The sequence below is a fragment of the Mytilus trossulus genome, chromosome 9 (genome assembly GCF_036588685.1).
Source record: "Mytilus trossulus isolate FHL-02 chromosome 9, PNRI_Mtr1.1.1.hap1, whole genome shotgun sequence".
Taxonomy (NCBI): domain Eukaryota; kingdom Metazoa; phylum Mollusca; class Bivalvia; order Mytilida; family Mytilidae; genus Mytilus; species Mytilus trossulus.
Window position 1 is genome coordinate 57,661,120 of NC_086381.1, and position 20,704 is coordinate 57,681,823.

A 20,704-nucleotide genomic window follows, 5' to 3' on the forward strand; every position below is an offset into this window, starting at 1 on the left:
GAGGCCTTTTGACTAGACAGACCATTATTAAGTTGACAAGTAAAATTTGTCTGTTCCATTTCATTTACAAAGTAAAAATGAAATAGAGATACAGGGGGTGGGGAATAACGAAGAAGATCTAACAATTGTAAATACAAGCTTCCAATCTAATTGAAAATGGAGAATCTTTACACCTTTTTTTTTTTTTTTTTTTTTTTTATAAAAATTTACATTTTTTGAAATATATACAAAAAAAATTTGAATAACATTCTTCAGTTTTATCACATAATCATTGCTGCAGCCACAGCTTCCTGAAATAGAAATAAACATTCTTAAACATATTTGTCAAAACAAGATCAAACCGATATACCGATTTATACAATTATTAGCAAAAAAGGATGATAAAATCAATGGTTGATGTGCATCATGTTTATTTTCCCTTATTAGTTGTATGAATTAATGCATTGGTTTTTCTAGTTTGAAACTGTTTCACATTTTGTTATGTTCAGGCAGGGCCTTTAAAACTGGTACTGTAAAACCAGAAATTATTGCATGCTATTCTTGTGATTTTTCAACAAATGGACAAATATGCAAGATAAATAATCCCAAGATTTCAGAAAAATCGGGCCTCAAAGTTTTGCATTAGAGATTAGATTTATAAATACAAGTTCCTATTGTGATAATCAACCAGTTGCATTATTTACATTCATATAGGTTTTGCTCATTGCTGAAGGTCCTACAGTGATTGTAATTTGCTTCTCTTATTGATAGTTGAGTAGTTGGCAATCTTATAACATCTCTTTATTCTTAAATACCCAATCCAGATTACCAGTATAATTAAAACTATTAATTTGGAAAATATTTCAAAATACATGTATTCATAAAAAAATACATGGTGAATTTAAAAGTTCATTAATCAATATTTTAGTTTCTTACCATAAAATTCAGCTCCAATGGCCGTTTCCCAGCTTCAATCCTTGCAGACAAGCTGTGGTGCTAACCTGAAATATAAAATACAAAATTGTTTTAAAGGATAACTTCTGAAATACTGTATCTATGATATATAAAATGGGTAATATATGCGATAGGTTTGAGAACATTGGTTAGACATCAATCCAACAACACAATTCAATCCTAAAAGGAGTAGGCTTAAAAGGGTTAAGTTGGCCCTAAGATTTTTTTTTTTTTTAAATCAAGCCCAAATACTACAAATTTAACATATATATTGTTCTGGTATCATTATTGATACATAATAAACACTTCATTTTGGCACCTGACACTATAAACTATTAAGTTATGACATCTTGATTATGCAATTCTGGTGTATATGAAAAGCGCCAATTAAGGTCCAATTTTTCACAATTCAGAACAGTTTTTAGCATATCCAGTAATAGTTTACGTCTTTTTATTTAAATACATGTATTACCCTTGGTTCCAATAAGTTACGAAACATTTTGGATCAAAGGTATTCTTTAAGCTTTTAGGTAAGAAAATTCACAAAATTATAGCATTTTAATAATATCTCCCAATATAGCTAATTATGGAGACTACAATGTTTTATAAAGAAGCGATTTATTTTAAGTCACATTAAGTTTCTTGAAATATATCCATTTAAGATCCAAATTGGGGCCCCTTTGATATTCTATGATAAAAGTTGAAATTTAAAATCTATTATAAGGCCATACTTTGCCAAGAGACCATTGTCATATGATACTGATCAAATAAAGAGTATATACTGTTGACCAAACTCTTATAAACCTTTAACCCTAAAAAAGTCAGTATTCATTTTAAAATAATCTTATTTATAGATTTTTTTTTTTAAAACAGGATTAACAATACTGGTACCTACCTACATATTAGCTGTATTTGACCACCAAGTCTTATTCCCACACCATGAAAACATGCCACAGAAAGTACCTAAAAAGAAATTAACACATTTATTAATTTTACAAACCAATTTCTAAGTCAACCTAAAGATTGATTTACACATTTTTCTGATTTCTTACTTCAAGTACCAATAGTATAAAATCCACATATTTTGTAAAGATTGAAAAACAAACAAAAGTAGTCAAGGTTTATGATTTGAATTCTGCACTCAACTAATTTGAATAATGAAAATGAGTTGTCTCCCATTGAATGAACAAATCTTGCTGTTAATTGTGCTAGTCTCCCCTTGAAAGTTAATTCCTATCTTAGAATTTACTCCTGCAATTGTAATAGAAATTCTTGTTAATGTACAATCAAGGGGTACAATCAAAATTACGTGATGGATATACACACACCGGAAGTTACAGTCGAACTCGCCGCTTGAAAGGTTAGTAGTTGCATTTTCTTGTTTATATCAATTAAATTTTGATTAATAAGTTGGCACACCGAATGTCGGATAGTATGTAGTTTTAAAATACACAATTGTTTTTGCTAGAAAGCGTGCAGTTATTGAAAACACTTCGACACAGTTCCAAATTTTCAACGAATTTTTGTGTCGAAGTGTTAGCATTAACTGCACGATTTCCAGCAATGATAATTGTGTATTTCAAAACTAGATAGTATCCGACATTCCGTGCACTACCTTATTTATTAAATTTCATTGATATAAACAAGTAAATACGACTACTTACCTTTCAAGCGGTCTGCTCGACTGTTACTTCCGGTGTGTGTATATCCATCACGTGATTTTGATTGTACCCCTTGACAATGGTATCCCAAAATATTAAACTGGTAAATAAATTATTGAAAGATGTTATTCATGCAGAAAATAAGGATGAATATGTACATTTAACAAATATTTCTAGAAAATGTATAGAAATTGTTTGACTTCAATAAACTTGCCTTCTCAATTTCATGGTAAAGCCTCAGACTTGGTTGAAAATTTTATTGACCATCTTCCTTAGAGCTGCTCTCCTGGCTGCCAGAGTGGCTGTCATCATTATCTTAATTGCAATCTTTTCGTTTTTGGTCCATTATTTATAGAAATAAATAAAAAAAATATCAGATGCACTCTCAATTAATCACGTATCTTGAAAATTTCACCAAATCAATTCTACCGATAGTGTCCCATAATTTCTCCCACCCTTAAATCTATTATCTGGAGCTCTGTTTACATTTTTTTTTATTTACAGAACTCTGAATAATAGTCATTGTTAGCTAGTATACATCTGATATTAAACAAAAAACTTATACATATCAATATTTAAGTAAAATAATAAATTTAAAAGAATGAGGAGTTAAACAGGGGAATAATTTATTACCTCCCTTTGCCAAAAATTTCACCTGTTTAGACTCCACATCATTGCTATATCTAACAAAAATACAAGATGGTATAGCTATAATAAATAATTTGATATAAATTATTTAAATAATTAACAAAAATATTTAGTACATCATTGTTCACCTAGGTGGTTCACTTCCATTACTCCGATTTTCTCAACCAATTGAAAAAATGGACACCAAGATATATAACAAATCTTGCTTATTGTGGCATTTAACACTAAAAATCTGAATTAATCTTTTCTCACCAAGATGGGTTTTTTTCTATGCTTCTTGTGAAATAATCTTTTTTATAGCTAAAAACACTGCAAAAAATAACAAACTAATGAAGAAAAAAAGAGATACATCCAACAAATCAGAAAACCAAAATGTACATTTTAACAAAATAACATTATTTTTCTTTTTTTTTTTTAGATTCTCCATTTTTAACCTTCTGGAAATGTTTGATAACACATTGACCATAATTAAGATATCAAGAGTAGGTCTAAAAGTAAAATCGGAAAATTATGAAGTATCAATTTAGCCAACAACTTCCAGCTTTGTTGAAAATGGAGAATCTTTACAATTTTTATTTTTTTTTATAAATTTTATTTTTGGTAAAAAAATATGAACATTTTTTAAAACATACACAAAAATAGTCTGAATTACATTCTTTTTGGTTTCAGTTGTATTGCACAATAATTTCCTGCAGCCACAGTTGAAGTCACCTGAAAAAGAAATATACATTCTAATATCTTTCAGAACAATATTCAATGCAAAGGAATAAGTAACTAGTTAATAAATGCACTTATGATGCATAGAACAATAGAACATTGCTTTTACTTTGCTTTGAAGTGATTCTGTAGACTGAATTTACAAACAACCAGTCTTCAGTAGCAAACAAGGGATGACAAGTAGTTGGTTGTTGTTCGACGTATTTATAGATTATCGTTGAGATGACCAATGATAATCTGTTTATCGCTATTTTACCTATGACGACCTTGTCAATTTCAATGTCAATTTTGTTAGCAACGCCACGTGGTCTCCTTTTAGCGATAATTTTTCCATCTCAAGCGAGAAGCATGATATGAAAATTATCACAAAAAAGATCGAAGGAAAAATGCACAAAATAGCGACAATTGTTATTATTTCATGGTTTCATTATAAATCAAGCTGTTGGTTTTCTTGTTTGAATTGTTTCACATTTTGCCATGTTTCTAACTTTTAAAGTTAACTGTAAGGTATATGTTTGGCTCATTGTTGAAGGCCATAGTGACCATTTGTTGCTTACATATCATTTGGTCTCTGGGAGATGGTTGTTTCAGTGGCAATCATACCACATGATGGTCCACATCCCATTCATTATACAATGTATATATACGGGAACAATTTTAGAAAACTTACAGATAGTAAGATTTTCTAAGTAACTGAATAATTTTTTTATTTCCTTTATTTATCTTGATACCTCCCTTTAGATTATATCACAGTTATAGTTCAAGAAAAATTAAAGTTTACTACGTCTCAAGATCTGCATAATTAAAATATAATACTTCTTTGTATAACATTCTAGGGTATTTACATGTTCTTGGCTAAATGACTCATTAATCTATTTATTGGTTCTTACCATATTAGTCAGCTCCAATGGCCATTCTCAGCCTCAATCCTTACAGACAAGCTGATGCTAATCTGAAATATAAAGTGTTAAGTCTTACCAGAATGGTTTCAAAAGATCACTGTTACCATATGAAATTATAAAAAAATAGGTTATATATGTGTAATAGAGGCTGAGAACATATATTAACTAGATAGCAATCCAACAAACTAAATAATTAGGTTCGATATTCAAAATTACATTATGTTTGTACTGATAAAAAAAAAATGCGTAAACTAGAAACCAAACTCTTACAAACTTTCAAGCCTGAACCACATAAAATTTAAAAAGAATATTTATAAAACATTTATTTTATTCGAAACTGTATACTGGCACCTACCTATATACTAGCTGTATTAGACCTCCAAGTCTTATTCCCACACCATGAAAAAATCTCACAAAAAAAACCTGAAATATATGAAAATTTACAATTTATATACTTTATATTTCAATTTCCCTGACATTTACCAAACATTATTCCAATTTCTTACTATAACATAAATAACTGTAAAATCAATATAAAAGATTAAAATCAAAAACAGTAAGTCTTAAGTTTATTGATTGAATTTTCAACTCCACAAAAATAATAATTTAAATATATTCCATTGTTTATAACGGTAAATTATGAGTTATCTCCCATTGAATGGCAAAAATAACATTTTACATTAGCAACATCAACTCTATCATATGCCCTTAATATACAATTTTTATCAAATTACTGATTGTATAGAAAATGTTTGGCTTAATTAAACTTGCCTTCTTATTTTCTTGGTGAAGCCTCAGACTTGGTTGAAGATTTATGTAACCATCTTCCTTGGAGCTGCTGCCATGGCTACTTTTCATGCTTTTCAACATAATTCTTTGTGATAACCAGTTCACTGAATCCATTTTTATATTCCAATGTCCTTTCCGTTGTATATAATCCAATATACAATTGTCCAAAGAATGTTCCAAAGCATCTCACAATATTTTCTTTTTACATTCATTGCAGCATGGAAGTAATTCTCAATATAAAAAATAATTGTTTGAACTCATACATAAAACAGTAAAAATATCAGATGTGCTTTTATACATGTAACTGGAATTTTGAAAATTGACCAAATGTTTTTTTTTTAAATACCCACAATTTCTCTTTCCATTTTTATTTAGAACTATGTTTACATTTTTTTTATTTACATAGCTCAAATTATTGCACTTATATTAGTTAGCAGACATCTGATATGTAAATACCTAAAAAAAGAGGTTATAAAAAAAGAACAGAATATTTATTGGCTAACACCTATAAATCACAAACATTTTTAAAATATTTTGGAGCATAGTTTAATAAAATTTCCCTTGTTTTAAGTTTCTCTTTACACACATCATAAGTATGAAAATAATTCTACAAAAATGGATCATAGCCTGAAGTAGCTCAGTTGTGCAAGTTCATATTTTCCATCAACAAAGGAGAATGGTCTTTACTGAAATTTAAATATATGGAAATATAAAAGGTCAAACATTTGTGATGACGATTAACCTTAATCAATTTGCATGCTCATCATGTGAGTTCTAAACAAAAATTGTAACATTCTAACAAAGGTTTAAATAAAAATCTCCTAATTCAAGAATAGAAAAAATTATAACTGCAGGAGTTGATTACACAAACGAGTACTGTCTGTAAATTTTAATAAAATTTCACAAATTTCGGGAAAATGGGGGGAAATTTCTCAACCAGTTTCATACTAGGAATAACACAACTTCAACGTGAGTGTAATCTTCCTTTGAAGTTTCAATGGTAAAAGAAACGCTGATAATATAAAATACAAATATAATACAAAATAGTGGTATGTTGTAAGAAATCTTTACATTTAGGATAAAATTTAGGATGAAATATTGTAAACTCAAAAAATCCCGTTTCTTTAAATTAAAAAATAATTGTCCAAATTCAAATTCCATGTAATAAAATCATTAAACTAGAATAGTTGAAGGAAATAGTTTCAAAATTTACAATTCAAAAGTAACATTTTTATTCCCAAATTAAGTTTGATACATGAACCATATTAATCGGTGATGTCAAAATTTGTTTTTCATAAGAATGATCAAGAATGCTTCCAAAATACTTAAGAGAAGAGAAATCACTGATATCTTGACATTAATAGAGATGGACTGACACAAGGTAAACTTTGGGAATGACTGGTTCCTTAAATGGAGGATAACAGTCAGAACTAGCTCCTGTCAATACACAAGACAGGAAACACCTCTTTTCTGCCATTTGGAAACAAATCCCATGTAATAACGTAAATAGTTTTTTCCATCTTCAAATGATAAAAAAGCAATTATTCTCCCCCAGGGGTGGTTCCAGCCATTTTTAAAGAGATGGGGCTCCCACCCAGGATAAAAGGCAGGGTTCAAACTAGGTTCTGTTCTCATTTAATTGCAACCAAAAATTTGTACAGGTTCTGCAGATCCCAGTGTCTCGTTTACTTTTGCTGTTAATCCCAGACTCAACAAAAATGAGGGGGGGGGGGAATATCAATAAAAATATTCCTCTCAGACTATCATTTGATTGTAAGAAGCTTCTGTCCAAGTTTGGTAAAAATCCAGAATAGTTTATGAATCTAATAATTGTTTTAAAAACTTTAACTTCAGAATATAAGGTTAACTAAGTCCATTAATAAGCAAAATACGGAAAAACAGGAAATAAGTTTTAACTATTTTTTGTCTAGATACTAGCTTTTGATCATAAACAAGCTTCTGTCTAAGTTTGTTACAAATCCAGAATATTTGAAGAAAGTTATTAAAATTTTAAAAACTTTAGTGAATGTATTGTATCCTGGCATTTATAAGTAGAATATGTTTCATTTACAAAATTTACTTCTGGGTACTATCTTATGATCATATACAAGCTTCGGTGGAAGTTTTAGAAATCCAGAATAGTTTTAGAAAGTTATAAAAATTTCAAAAAAATTAAACTAAAGAGTGAATTTTTGTGATCGCCAATGATGACGCTGCTGACAGAATGTAGGATGGCTAAGTCTCATGTTTTTTTCAATTAAAGTTGAAGGCTCGACAAAAAGTATTAATGGTTTAAAAAGAATGTTAAATAAAATTTGTTGAATAGTGTTTAATTAAATTTTGCAGAGGTACATGCTTCCAATTGGCTTCCCTCAGAGTTACATGCCTCTAATTGGGACCGCGCTGCCAGGGGTACTGCTTCTAATTAGCTTTAGCAGACAGAGGTATATATGTACTGCTTCAAATCAGCTTCGCAACAAGACAGAGGGTATGTGCTCCCAATTAGCTTCACTAAGAGGTACATGCTTCCAATTGGCTTCGCTCAGACAAACGTACTTCTTCCAGTGTCGAAATGGTACGGTATGCAAGTCTGTACTATATCCAGCCTAGTAAATGGTACATAATTGCAAGTCAAATGTCGTCCAAATATACAAAAACATATTTTATTTAACATTCTTGATCTAGTTTATTTTCGCATCTACCTTCACTCTCCTATTTATAAATTATCCTGATGGTGACATTGTGAAATGCAAATTATCATTACAGGATTCTGCAGTTCCCTATAGTTTCAATCCTGATGAAGGTGCCATAGGATCCAAAATATGGCTATCTTATCAAATTCACTTTAGCAATCCCTTAATTTTTTTTATTATCTTTTGATTAAAAGAAGCATGTCCTAGTTCTGTCAAAGTTTGGTAAAAATCCAGAATAGTTTATGAATTTAATAAATATTTTAAAAACTTAACAGCAGACTGAATGTTATGTTAACTTGAAGAAAAGTGAAAAATACAGAAAAATGGAATTTTATTTTTACAAAATTTACTTCTGGGTACATGTACTATCTTATCATCATAAACAAGCTTTGGTCCAAGCTTGGTACAAATCCAGGAGACTTTAAGAAAGTTATCAAAGTTTTTAAAACTTTAACCACAGAGTGAATGTAATATTTCCCAGGAGAAAAACTAAGTCCAGTTACAAGTAAAATACAAAGAAATGGAATTTTATTTTTACAATATTTACTTCTGAATACTATCTTATGATCATTTACAAACTTCTGTCCAAGTTTGGTATAAATCCAGGATAGTTTAAGAAAGCTATTAAAATTTTAAAAACGTTAACCACAGAGTGAATATTTGTGGACGATGCCAATGACGGAATGTAGGATCGCTATGTGTCACTTTTTCAACTTAAGTCAAAGGCTCGACAAAAGGAGGATCCAACCTCTCCAGAACTCCCACCCTCTGAATCTACCACTGCCCCTAAAGTATGGTACATGATCTAATTTGAACCTGCTTAGTTATAAAAAAGAAGATGAGGTATGATTGCCAATGAGACAACTATCCACTATCCACTAAAGACCAAAATGACACAAACATTAACAATTATAATATGTTTAAAGTGAATATTGTATGCAATTTTTAAAAGAAATATAAGGGGAATTTCGAAAAGAAATGTCAAAATCTTGTCATGATGAGTAATTGTTAAATGTGACGAAAAAGTTAAAATTAAAAAGTTGTTAATTATGTATTGATAATTATAAACCAAATAGTAATACCAAACATTTTTAAGAATTACACTGATTTTAGAAAAATATGATGCCGAATGGACAAATGTCATTTTTAGAAATTTCTTAATTAAATTAAATTTGAAACAAGTTATCTCCCTTGCTTAAAAGTAAAAGTTTTCAGCTGTGTAAAGACAGAGCAAAGAAACAAACAACTATTTCGCTTAAATACAACATTCGAGGCTAATTGATGAAACTTGATTACAAATATTTTTCAAGCAAAATGTGAATACTGTGGATTCCTTATTATTGACAGGTTTTCACAAAATTATTTTTTGGGGGATTTGTATGGAGAATTTGTAAAATGTCTGAATGAAAGCATATTATTGGGGGTTAGAGTTAAAAATGAACCCAAGAATGATATATTTGAAGCAAAATAATTAGATACTTCTGTTTAATACTAGGGATTTTTATCTAAATAACTCTGGGAAATGATGATAGTTTCAGATAAATAAGAATGAAGGTTTAAGGGGGGTATTTATAATGATTTAAATACTTGTTCTTCCCACTTGGTCAAAGCATTAAGTGAATTTAATTTAAAAGGTAGATTATAATTTTGAAATGTTACTTTTACTTCACCATTATCTTGTTAGCAATCACTGCTTTTAAGAAACAGATACCCTGAAATAATTTTGATGACGCTTAAGTATATAACATTTTGGGTAATTTTTCACAATAAGGTATTTGAATTCAATCTAAGATACAAATATATTTTTATTATTTTGGTTTCCAATACATCATAATATGTCAAATATAATTTAGAATTTGATTAAAGACCTTTGTTTTTGACATTGTTTCGAAAATTATAAAACTTTTTTAGATTTAAGCTCAAAATTACAATTTTTTTAATACTTAAATTACCAAACAAATATCAAATATTTTCATTTCAGAATTACATATAAAGATTCCCTCAAAAGCAGAACACCATATCCTGAACACTTGAAAACCATGACACCATTCAAAGAACCAATGAAAAAACAAAAGAAACAACCAGACCCTAGCAACTGCAAGCTACTCCACAGAGAAACTATGTTAGTAATAGATAAGAAACGCAGCGCTCTGAGCTCAATGTATTTCTGAAATGGTCATTTGATATTTGCTTAGTCTTCAAAAAAAAAATCAAGATGAACATTAATGTTCAGCTATGAAACTTTAAATGCAGATGACAAACTTTAATTTAGTTTCAAGTACAAATGTACTGTTATTCTCCAATTTGACAATCAAGATGTATTGAAAACAGTAAAATATTTAGGGAAGCTGTTAAATTACAAAACTGAAATTTCAGTTTTATCATTTAAACGAGTGTATCACCAAAAACTGCATGAATTGTTTTGAAAATTTCAACCACCCGAAATCACTAACAATGCAAACAAGACAATGTTTAAAAATGTTTTATAAATATCTGTTGATCATTTGATCCAAGGACCTTAAACTGTTTTACAACCTAATAAACCTCATCCTAAGTTATTTCAACTATCACCCTTTCTGCATTGATCAATTTGATAAAGAAATTAAATAAATGGGCGTTCCACTCTGGGTTAATCTCCAACCTCTTTTTTAGCTTCAAATGTTGTTGCATATATAAGCATGGAGATTTGTCACATTGGCACTCATACCACATCTTCCTATATATATCAATTTAACTATTGAAATTGATGGGCAAACCATTTTGCTGCATTTCAGAAGAAAATCTTATTCAATGGTTAAATAGTGTTGTAATCAAATTAAGTCAATCTTCTTCCACGGTTTTATCATTTAATATCCAGTTTTTAATGTATATTATAATTTGTATGCCTGAATCTTTTTTTGAGTTTTTTTCAGTCAAATTTCTAACTTGGTTGTTCACATGAAATGCTTAATAAAAATCTCTGTCATTTATGTATTCAAGCTGAATATGTTCTCAAAAAAAATACTTTTTGGTACTTTTTAAATATGAAATGAAAATTATTCCAGAATCCACCGACAAGAATCAAATAAGTACCACTTGTATTTATATCGGCATATTTATCTCAATATTTTTAAATTATGAGAAGGTGTCCATGGCTTTAATTAATCAAATTATTATTTGGCTACAGTTATAAATTATTGGATGAAAACTTTTACAACAAAAAAAAATTGCTCGACATAATCTTCCAGAATCGTTGATGGTGAAAGTTTGGGATAATCATAAATATTTTTTTTTATTACAATATCAACTAATTTCAGAAATTCAAAATCTTATTCAATTAATCTGAACCAAACCATATTTTCCCAAATTACTAAATACTTTGCAGACATATCTTAATTTTTAAGCAGTTTTTTACCACTTCCCAAGGGTAAAATATACATGAATTTGATCTTGGCATAGTGTACCTGAATTTTACTTCACAAATTTAGAGCAAAATTGCATCATTTGTTGAAATACCATATCGTATTGATACCCTTATTTTATACAACTTGCCTCCCCTTCTAATTTAGTGAACTTTTATTTCGCTTCTCAGTGGCAGAATCCAGAACTTTTCATGAGGGGGCCCCTTCTAGTCATACTACAGTGATTCCTTATATAATCAACCAAAAGGAGTATGTTCGATAAGGTCCTAAAATGGCCCCCTTTTTAGCGTAAATTTCAAATTCAGATTAATCGACCAATATCACGATAAATTACAGCTAATCCATTGACTAGCTAGGATATACACCATTTTGTTGGAAATTTTACGTTTCTGCGTTTCATTATGACGTCACAAGTTGAACTCATATTGATTTTCACGAAAAAATCAATGAAAATGGGTAAATTTCCATAGATTATTGGACAGGAAATATAGAGCGCATACGTCGACAACAAAGATCTTTTAAAATAATGTTTGTGAAGACATTTCACACGTCTTATTTGAATCTTAAGCTTGTCCACGCCTGCGCTCTATGTTTCCTGGTCCTTCATTTGGTTGCAATCTGGCTTATTTTGACAAATTTCACCAAAATCCCTTATTTTGACCTTTTTGGGATGTAAAAATTAACGTGTTAGAAGTAAACTTTGACAAAAACAGTTCTGTGTAACTTTCTAACATGTCTTTAAGGCAACTTGAAACAGTTATTGTCTTGTTACTATGAACTTTATAATTGGGGCCAAATATGGCTCTTACCGAACTTACTCCTTTACCCACAAAAGGGGGGGGGGGGCAAGGCTTCCTGGATCCACCTATGCTACTGTCATTCAAGATATCAGTGTTTTCATGTAAACCCGAATCATAATTTGTTATTTTACCTTATATTTTCTGTAAAAAACAATACATTATTATATTCTGGAACAGTTCAATTGTAAAAACTCTTAGAAGCATATCTTAATTTTCCAAAAAAAAAAAATATAGAAATTTTTTATTTGTAATCTTTTATTTAACACATTTATTAATTTGGTTATGCATGAAAAAGGTTTGAACATTTATTTTCATATTCGTTGATTAAAGTAATTTAACATTTCCAATAAAAAAAAAATATTCAAGAAATTGTTTACTAATTATTTTTGATAGTCCAATGGAATTTTTAAAAAATTTCAATATGTAAAACATTTTGAAGAAAGAGATGAAAAACACATAAAAATTTCATGTTGCATTTTGACAATTTTTGATAGAATAAATGCAGCACAGAATGAAAAAAACCCATTTTACTTACACAAGTAGTAGATAAGTTAACATATCAAATACTTGCTAACATTCTGTGGTGTCTGAGATCACCCTTTTTTTGTTTTGGTTGGTGCTTGGTGTCAGATCATTCCTGGTCTTTGGTAAGGTTGTTGTGCCTGAAAGCATCCCTGATCTTTGGAAAGGTTGGTGCATGGTGTCTGAGATCATCCCTGGCTATTTAGTTTAGTTGGTTGCATGGTGCCTGAAAACCTCTTAGGTCTTTGGTTGGGTTGGTGCTTTTTGCCCTAGTTCATGTCTGTTCTTTGTTTTGGTTGGTGCTCAGTGCTGGAGTTCATCCCTGGTCTTTGGTTGAATTGGTGCTTGAGAATCTCTCAGGTCTTTGAATGGGTTGTTGCTGTATAATATTTTGTTGTCAGTGTAGACAATTTTCCGTCACTTTTTTTGGTTATGTGTTGTCTTTTTTCACCACATGGTTTGAGATTGTACCTCTTGTTGATCAAAATATCTGACTGTTTTGTTTGAATTTTGAGGATAGTAGTAAAAATACTATTAGAGATATGCTATTACCAGATGTTCCAGGACATGGATACCTTCATGATTACACTGTGTGAGCTGCTTCCTTGAAAAAAGGTGAAAACAAGATGTCTCATGTTAAATTTTGTGAGGTAGGATATTTCTCTTGTTCCAGGGTGTTCTCAAATTACACCAGTTAATACTTCTGATTGATTTGTTCTGTGGTTTTACCTCATTGACAAAAATACACAGAGACAAAAATAATAAATACTGCATACCTATACATCTTCGTAAGAACTCTGAAATAGATATGAAGAAGAAAGATTAGTTATTTGCACTTCCATAAAAGAAATCTACATGCCACTCTTCTTCTGTCACAACATAGCCAAACTCTAGGGTGTATGACTGAGGTTGCATCTACAGCAAAAACAAATTTGTAAATTATTAGTGTTTGAGAATGTTGGTGTCACTTCCATCAAATGAGTCCATGACTGAAACATCCTCTCGGCTGCATCTGCAAAAACAAATCTGTAGTGTCGTGGAGAACGTTGTTGTCACTTTCATCAAACGGGCCCTTTAACAAGCTCATGGTAGAGTGATCTTGTTACTATTGTATAGTGCTGCGGAAACTCTGCGCTACCCTCCCTGGCCTAGTACAACGGAGTCTATCCAACGTCTATGACTGTAACATCCCACTGCTGCAATCTGCGAAAACAAAATAATAGAATTAATAATCTGTTGTTGAACTCTGAAATGAAATAAAAATACATATACAACATCACACATATAAGAAAAAAATCAATTAAACTTTATTTTATTTTCTTTGAGGTAAATTTCAAAAATTAAATACATATTTTTTTAATTTAACTTTGTATCTTCCTTTTTTTTATGTAGCTCTTGTTTACCATTATACCAGACTGTTTTAACTATTAGGTATTGTATTTCTAGAAGTTCAAGGACATGCATACATTCTTGACTACACTGTGTGCTGCTTCAATGAAAAAAGGTGAAAATAAGATGTCGTGTTAAATTTTTATGAGGTAGGATATTTTTTGTGTTCCAGAGTGTTCTCTCTCAAATTACACTAGTCAAACTTATTACTTCTGATCAATGTACTGTTCTTTGGGTTTTAACTCATTGACAAAAATACACCTAAAGACAAAAAATAATAAATATTTTATACCTATGCATCTTTGTAAGAACTCTGAAATGGATATAAGAAGAAAGATTAGTAATGTGTCACTTCCATAAAAATGGACATACAGAAGTCTATATGCCACTCTTCTTCTGTCACAACATAGCCAAACTCTAGGGTGTATGACTGATGTTGCATCTACAACAAAAACAAATTTGTAAATTATTAGTGTTTGAGAATGTTGGTGCCACTTCCATCAAATGAGTCCATGACTGAAACATCCTCTCGGCTGCATCTGCAAAAACAAATCTGTAGTGTTGTGGAGAATGTTGGTGTCACTTTCATCAAACGGGCCCTTTAACAAGCTCATGGTAGAGTGATCTTGCTACTATTGTATAGTGCTGCGGAAACTCTGCGCTACCCTCCCTGGCCTAGTACAACGGAGTCTATCCAACGTCTATGACTGTAACATCCCACTGCTGCAATCTGCAAAAATCAAAATTATAGAATTAATAATCTGTTGTTGAACTCTGAAATGAAATATAAATACATATACAACATTACACATATAAGAATAAAATCAATTAAACTTTATTTTCTTTTCTTTGAAGTAAATTTCAAAATTAAATATTTCTTTTTTAATTTAACTTTTACTTTATTTTCCCACAAAATTTAGCTTTGTAAATGTTGTAAAAATACACAAATTATTAGTCTGTTTCTTTTGTTACCTTTTCTGAAGTTGGACACAGACTTCTTTTTAATGAGTTTTACGGTGCAAATTGCTGTGTTTGTTTTTTCTACATTGGCTCATAGAGGTATAAGTGTGGGTTGAGATCTCTCAAAACATGTTTAACCCACTGCATTTTTGCACCTGTCCCTTGTTAGAAGCCTCTGGACCTTGTTAGTCTCATAGGTTTTTTAATTTCAGTTCATTTAAATATATGTTTGAGTTTAGTATGACATCCACTTTCACTGACCTAGTGAACATTTTTGTGTAGGGGTCAGCTGAAGCCTGCCTCCAGATGCTGGATTTTCTTGCAGCGTTGAAGAGTCATTAGTTGATTCGGCTGTTTTTTGCTCTTTGGTTGGGTTGTTGTCTCAGACATTATTCTTTTGTATAAGATTTGTACTTTGCAAATAATTGCACTCAAGTGAGTAAAAAATTGAAGCAAAAACATTTGAGTTTTACCACTGAAATAATATTTTTTGTTGGCAAAACCGTTTTATTTTGACATTCTGTTCTTTTTATTATCTGACCAAGCTGAGCAACCATCTACTACAATGGTTCTTATTAAATGTTGTATGCATACAGACCAAAATGAGGTTGAATTGTGGTTTTGGAAAAAAAATATGAAATCAGCAATGCTTTTCAGATCATTTTTACCAATTTAACTATAAAAATGACTGTTAATAATTACAAGTCATTTCTTCATTATTCCACTTTTATTAATATTTATAAAAAAAACAAAGTGCTGTTATTGTTTATCTAAATCATTGCAAATGCCTCTTTAAGTGATAAATTATCTAAATGTATTTTTTTTTAAGCAGAAGGTGGCTAAAATACACAAGATAATGATAATTAAGTAATTTTTATAACAATTTGAAGCTCCTACCTAAGCTTAGGAATTTGATGGTTTCTTTAATGTTTTTTGAGTGAAAGTGACAAGCTCCAGGGGAGGATCCAGCCATTTTAAAAAGGGGGATTCCCAACCCAGAGTAAAGGGGGGAGTCAAACTATATGCTCCCATTCAAATGCATTGATGGGCCAAAAAAAAGGGGGTTCCAAATTCCAGACCCCCCCCCCCCCCCCCACCCCTGGATTCACCACTGAGCTCATTGTGTAAAAGGCATATTCTATTGTGCAAACCATAAGCCTTGCTATCAACAATAAATTTGGTGAAACTTTATCAAAAATGAAAGTCAAATCTTCTTATCACTAAAAAAAGGTTATATTGCCTTTTGTTCAAACTCATTTACACTCTGACGAAACTAAAAAAAAAATCAGTCAAAGTCAATCAAATGTTTAGCATTGACAATGCATATAACATTTCAATGGAACTAACGTACATAAGGTTCTTTGTGACTCAAGAATGTGAAAGCCCATAATACTACTAACAATGACGAAATGCTTTCCATGTCTCCAACAAAGTTGTCACTAGTACCATTCAACTTCAATCAACATTGTGTTTGTCTTAGTCAAAGTCAAAGTGCAGTGCTAGTGAAATTGTCTCAACAGAGTAGAAATGAGTAAAAAATGTTTTTGAAGATACTTGAACATTTATAAAATTATATTTATTTCAAGATGTAGGACACACGTTTGGACATTTTAGTGTGCTGATTAGGGTCTCCATGCAGTGGTATTTTGTTAGAAGAATGGCATCCTACATCTTAGTCTTGGAATTTATTTTGAAAAATGAAGAAAAAAATCTTTTGTTGATTGTAAGCATGGCAAAAGGCAAAACAATTTCTGTATTTCTTTTATCTTAGTTATCAATTATATATGTGAGGGGGATAGGACCTATATTGGGACTCAGGAATCTGGTATTTTAAAGCACAGGATTTAGGGATTGACCCCTTCAGGATAATTTTTTTTTTTTTTTAATTTCTTGATGTCAGGATCTAAATTTATTTAAATTTCGGGAGCTCAGGATTTTGTGTTTTTAAGCCCGGGATTTCGGGATCAGGACCCCTCTTTAAGTTTTCAGAATTATTCCATGTGGTCAGAGTTATCTCCCATTGATCAAACAACTCCATATTTACTTACATTGTTAAATTTTGAAAAATGACCAGAGCAACTGAATTAATTCTAAAGACCATTCAGGTAGTGGCCATTTTCCTCAATGATAAGAGTGACATTTTTCTCTTGTTGGGGAGTCAAGATTTCTATTATTTTTTTAAACCATAAATTGGCTTATTTAAAATTTGAAACCCCTCAATTTGAAAAGTTTTCTGTATGAAATTTTGTCGTTAAATGGTTAGGCATTGCACAAAACAGGCTCAAGCTTTAAAATTTCACCCTGCAACATGCTCATGTGCTTAGGTCAGATATTTGTGTGTATGTAAGTTATTTGTCAGTCTGTTCATTTTATTCACAAATATTTTAGACTTTGGATGATTTACAAGTTCACGTATTGTATAAACATCAGACTATAGTTGAAACCTCTAGATGGTTTTGGTTATTTATTTTCCTTTGGTCACTGTCTTGTTGGTGTATACCCTTGATCCCCCATTTTCCATAATGATGCTTAATATTTAACCAACAATAAGAATACTCACCAAGTATAATTTAAGATGAGGTTCTTACCATACTCTTTGGTAACCCCAAATATACTTAATACATTGCTTACTCTTCAAGGTCATACGATTCTTCTTTCTGCTCAGTTGTTTGGTCCCTACAAAATATAATTTTATTTTAATATATGAAAGGATTGAAACTCAAAACTGTATTGTTCATCCTTTTTTAATAAAATGTTTATTCAGTCACATGTTTTCCTTGGTACATCTCCTTTAATCAATGCCATATTTCATCTCATTTCTAATATATTTATTTCAAGAAAGATAAAATTAAACACCACTATTATCCTATAAAACAAATCTCAAAATTTTAACCAATACATACCTGAGTAATCATTTCCAATGCTGTAAAGCTTCATCATAAACTGATTGATGAAATGCAGCTGGCTGCTTTTCTAATCATTGTAATGTTGACTATAGTCTGATTCTCTAATCATTGTAATGTTGACTCTAGTCTGATTTTCTAATCATTGTAATGTTCACTGTAGTCTGATTCTCTAATCATTGTTATGTTGACTATACAGTCTAGGTGTCTGTAAGTCTTCACATTTCTCTGGTTCAACAATTCATCAAAATAAGACTGTTGCATTTTGTGGATAATAGTCTTGTAAATTCTCTGAAAAACCAAATGTAATTAACTTTTATATAAAAAATGTATTCAGAAGGTATTGCCAACAAATTCAGTTGGTACACTGTCAGTCTCCTAGACATATACATGAATGTGTCCCCTATTCCTGTTGTTGAAGGTAGATACTATTTGGAAGCAATACCTGGTCAAGTTACATGGATCTTTCAACTTGAAATGCATGATATATTTGCCACAGGGGGTTATGCACCCACAATCAATCATGAATTTTACCATGGTTACAGAACTTAAAGTTACAGTTCGGTGATGTTTATACAAGAGTAAAAGCTTGAAAACATAGCAACTCTAATAAATCAATAAACTTAAAGAAATGGGGTAAAGTCATCATATTGTAATTTCACATGCAACATGAAAAATTAGTGAAATCATTCAATTCTCCTAAAGTAATTTTCTGGAACTTTTGAAATCTAAAATCCAACACAGATCACATTGAATCAATTAATTGCCTTAAAATTCTTTCAAACATAGTTCATGTCCCCTAATATTCTAATGAAACAAGAATGTGTCCATAGTACACGGATGCCCCACTCACACTATAATTTTCCATGTTCAGTGGACCGTGTAATTGGGGTCAAAACTTTAATTTGAAATTAAAATTAATAAGATCATATCATAGGGAACATGTGTACTAAGTTTCAAGTAGATGTGACTTTAACTTCATCAAAAACTACCTTGACCAAAAACTTTAACCTGAACCTTGCACTTTCATTTTCTATGTTCAGTGGACCATGAAATTGGGATCAAAACTATAATTTGGCATTAAAATTAGAAAGATCATATCATAGGGAACATGTGTACCAAGTTTCAAGTAGATGTGACTCAGTTTAACTTCATCAAAAACTACCTTGACCAAAAACTTTAACCTGAACTTTGCACTTTCATTTTCTATGTTCAGTGGACCATCGTAGGTGGGGCATAAAAATACCTAGGTCTTTGTCCAAGTAAAAATCAATTTAAACTGATTTGGCTTCTAATTCTAACCTATTGATGACACGACCATATATCGGTTCAAATTCTAACCTTTTGATCACATGACCATATAGGTCTTACACAACAATCTACTCATTTCACACTTTAGTAACTGGCTGTGCAGAAAAATATCTACTGACAAAGGACATACTGCAAATAAATTATGTAACTGAACTTTACTCAGATCAATAACAAAAACGTGAAAAAAGTGTTAAAACAATTGAGATTAAACCATGTACATAATATTTATTACCACCAAAACGGCTGTAAGTAAATCGAGGATCAAGGACAATATAATGGAGAATCAAGTCTTCTACTTTTTGAATTATGGCTTTATCATCTTTATAAAATACTAAAAGACTGCATCTACTATAAACTTGAAAACTGTAAACTTGAAATATAATTCCATGTATCAGTAAAAATACGAAAAAGTAAAATAAATATTTTCAAATCTTTGCTATCGATAGTTGAGCAAAAATATGCCATCTGCATTTTCAGTTGGTGCAACCTTTTCAAACATCACGATACTTGCTACAGCATCGACTCAGGCACTTGTTTTGTAGTAACCAGTGCATACTCTAGTTTATTTTTTTTTCATTTATTCCGATGTCAATGAACACGATTGATTGTTGGTTACTTGGTGTCCAGTGGCAAATATTTCATGCATATTCAGGACGATCAATGAACACGAGCCAACTTATTAAATTTCATCAGATAGTCTTCTATATCATATCTTAATTTTTCGAAAAAGATTTCAAAAGTCGTGTTTTGATCCATATTTTTAATAATGAAAATAATCTGGGAAAATACCAAGGGGTTAATATCTACCTTGAGTATGTGTGGTTTCACGAAGAGTTCAAATCAAATCTTTTGCTTCTGTAAACTGCATGTGTCCATCTTGTTCGTTTGAAGACAAAGTGCTATTTGAAACACTTCGGCGGGAAGTTTTCCACTGGTCAACAATGAAGGGTCTAAAAACTCCAAACCAATGAAAACTCACAAAATAAGACACACCCTCGGTATTAAAACTGCTCACAAAATTTATTTGACAACAGCTAGCCTTTTTTAACAATAAAATTTAGATATCAAATCGAGC

General features: G+C 30.8%; 3 long non-coding RNA genes across 3 annotated transcripts; all 3 read right to left on the reverse strand.

The window, feature by feature from the left end:
• Positions 1 to 105: 105 nt before the first annotated feature.
• Positions 106 to 2,737, reverse strand: LOC134683159 (uncharacterized). The gene is made up of 4 exons (XR_010100967.1): positions 2,598 to 2,737; positions 1,829 to 1,896; positions 916 to 980; positions 106 to 290 (listed from the first exon to the last, which is right to left on the reverse strand). It is a non-coding gene; the product is annotated as an uncharacterized LOC134683159 (long non-coding RNA).
• A 74-nt stretch (positions 2,738 to 2,811) lies between these two features.
• LOC134683160 (uncharacterized) lies at positions 2,812 to 5,289 on the reverse strand. The gene is made up of 3 exons (XR_010100968.1): positions 5,217 to 5,289; positions 4,850 to 4,911; positions 2,812 to 3,953 (listed from the first exon to the last, which is right to left on the reverse strand). It is a non-coding gene; the product is annotated as an uncharacterized LOC134683160 (long non-coding RNA).
• A 7,716-nt stretch (positions 5,290 to 13,005) lies between these two features.
• On the reverse strand, positions 13,006 to 18,061 carry LOC134683161 (uncharacterized). Its single transcript, XR_010100969.1, has 3 exons — positions 17,976 to 18,061; positions 14,748 to 14,768; positions 13,006 to 13,863 (listed from the first exon to the last, which is right to left on the reverse strand). It is a non-coding gene; the product is annotated as an uncharacterized LOC134683161 (long non-coding RNA).
• Between the last annotated feature and the right edge of the window lie 2,643 nt (positions 18,062 to 20,704).